This window comes from Orycteropus afer, unplaced genomic scaffold, assembly GCF_000298275.1.
Source record: "Orycteropus afer afer isolate SDZICR_OR568_19922 unplaced genomic scaffold, OryAfe1.0 scaffold00749, whole genome shotgun sequence".
NCBI classification, from domain to species: domain Eukaryota; kingdom Metazoa; phylum Chordata; class Mammalia; order Tubulidentata; family Orycteropodidae; genus Orycteropus; species Orycteropus afer.
The window spans coordinates 558,612-561,257 of NW_006922336.1; the positions used below are offsets into that span (position 1 = coordinate 558,612).

Consider the following 2,646-nt stretch of genomic DNA (forward strand, 5'->3'; position numbering starts at 1 on the left):
GGTTCAAACCCACCAGCCACTCCTCAGAAGGAAGATGGGGCAATCTACTTCCATAGTGATCCTGCCTCGGAAACCCAAGGAGGGGTCGTTATGAGTTGGGTCCCACTCGACGGCACATAACAACAACAACCATTATCACAGAACAAGTACTGAAGGGTGATTTGGAGCTGAGAGCCAATAGATTCATAGCTAGCACTATGAAATAGCTTTTTTCTCCATAAACCACACATAGCAAGTTCCAATTTCCCTACCATAAGTGAAGAAATTGCTACCACATCTCTTCTTTGTTTCCCATTTACCCATAAACTGTGTATAGAAACTAGATTTTTCAGGAGCACATCATCATCATGCTATTTGAATATAAAGTCCCCAAAAAATCTTCTTCCTAATATCCTTCATCTTAGTTGAGCCACTGATATGTCCAGACCCTCAGTTTTCTTGAGCCTAGAAAGTAGTTGCCCTCTAATGAGTTTCTCATCTGCCCAGGGAGCCTGTATATCTTTGTTTCCCACTCGTGAAACAGCGGACACATAGAATGGAGACTTTCCAAGATCGAGTTTCCAGCTGACTCCACTTCCCTGTTCAGAAATGAGTGTCATATGGGACCGTCTTCTCCCGAGATGTGTCAGAAAGTAGGGAAGTTGCCAGTGTCATGGTTCCACTTGTTGCTTATCAAAGCAGGAACCGCTTTGGGACTAATGTTCTTTTGTTGTTTGGCACTGACCTCGTTATTCTTAGATGGTTATTATTTTAAAGTACCATTTTTAAGCTTTAGTGCTATCTCAAAAGTTTGGCACTCAAGGCACTAAAATATCTGATAGTTATATGCCAGGCAATGTCTAAGCATGATGGTTAAGCAAGAAGGAATGGAAGCAAAACTGCCTGAGTATAACTTGGCTCTACCATTTAAAAGCTATGCAACATTGAGCAAATTAAAAAAAAAAAAAACTTTTGTGCCTCAGTTCCCACATCTGTACAATATAGATAATAACAGTATCTCCTTCTTAGGGAGGTTGTGAAGATGTGAGGATTAAATTAGTTAATACATGTAAGGGGCTTAGAAGAATACTTAGAATATAAACCCACTGCCATCAAGTCAATTCCAACTCATAGTGACCCTACAAGACAGAGTAGACCTGTCCCATAGGGTTTACAAAGTTGTAAATCTTTATGGAAGCAGACTGCTTCATCTTTCTCCTGCAGAGCCACTGGTGTATTTGAACCACCAACCATATGGTTAGCAGCCAAATTCCTTAACTACTGTGCCACCAGAGCTCCTTACATAGAATATAGTGAGCTCTCAGTAGACATTAGTTATTATTTCAGTCCATCTTCATCACAATGTTATGAAATAGGTACTATTTTTATATCAATTCTATAGATAAGGAAACTGAGGCACACAGAAGTATTACATAACTTGCCTACTGTCCTGCAGCTAGTAAGTGGTAAAGCTCCTAATCACTATGCTACAGGTGCCTCTCTAACCCCAAACCCACTGCCATCAAGTTCATTCTGATTCATAGCGACCCCCATTGGCTCTCCGAGGTGGTAAATCTTTACAGAAGTAGATTGCCCAGTCTTGCTTCTACAGAGTGGCTAGTGGGTTTAAACCACCAACCTTTTGGTTAGCAGTAAGATGCCTTAGGCACTGTGCTACCAGAGCTCCTTAGCTGCCTCTCTGTTGTTGTTATATGCCAAGTCGGACCTGACTCATAGCGACCCCTACTTGGGTTTCCGAGGCAGTATCACTATGGAAGTAGATTGCCCCATCTTCCTTCCGAGGAGTGGCTGGTGGGTTTGAACCGCCAGCCTTCTGGTTAGCAGTCAAGTGCCTTAGGCACTATGCTACCAGAGCTCCTAGCTGCCTCTCTAGGCGATCCTAATCTAATTCTAAGATCACAAACTGCAGGCATATTACTTCAGTGACTTTCTTTTCTGTCTTTCTATGGATGGTTTTCCATTTACATCTGTTGTAGGCAGAATTCTAAGATAGCCCCTACAATCTATGTCCTTTGGTGTATTATCCCTTCTTCTTCAGTGTAGATGGGACCTGTGAATATAATGGATATCACGTATTTCCACTTATTTGCTCTAATTCACTCTGAAGAATAACTGTCCTGGTACTCCACTTATTTGGAAAAGCATAAATGGAAATTCTGTAAGTAACTCAATCATGCCTGAGTGTGCTCTGAGGCCAGCATAAGACCTCTTTCCTATCCATTAGCTTTTCACTAAGTTTATCTTAGAGCACTTTCTACATTTCCTTTTTAAAATACAATGACAAAAACTTCACTTATTAGTCTAAAAGTATCTGATAAATTTAGAGATGATGAAAGAATGCTGATCTGTTATTATTGGTTAATGTATTAATGTAGGGTTTGTTTGTTTTTTTTAATCTCCACAGTGACTAAATGCTGCTTTTACCATTGTTTTTAAACCATTATTTCTTTTATACTAAATATCCTGTGTTCAGATCTTTTTTCCCTTAAGAATTTTTACATTTGAGTGAACCAGCCATGTATGTATAGAGAGAAGACAACAAAATATAACCACTGCCATCAAGTTGATTCCAACTTATAGCAACCCCCCCATTGAGTGTCCAAGGCAGAAAATCTTTACGGCAGTAGATTGCTCCATCTTCCTTCC

At 40.2% G+C, this 2,646-nt stretch overlaps 1 protein-coding gene across 1 annotated transcript in view; it reads left to right on the top strand.

Moving 5' to 3' along the window:
• CNKSR2 (connector enhancer of kinase suppressor of Ras 2) overlaps positions 1–2,646 on the top strand; it is a 472,642-nt gene that overhangs the window by 238,718 nt on the left and 231,278 nt on the right. The window lies entirely within an intron of this gene.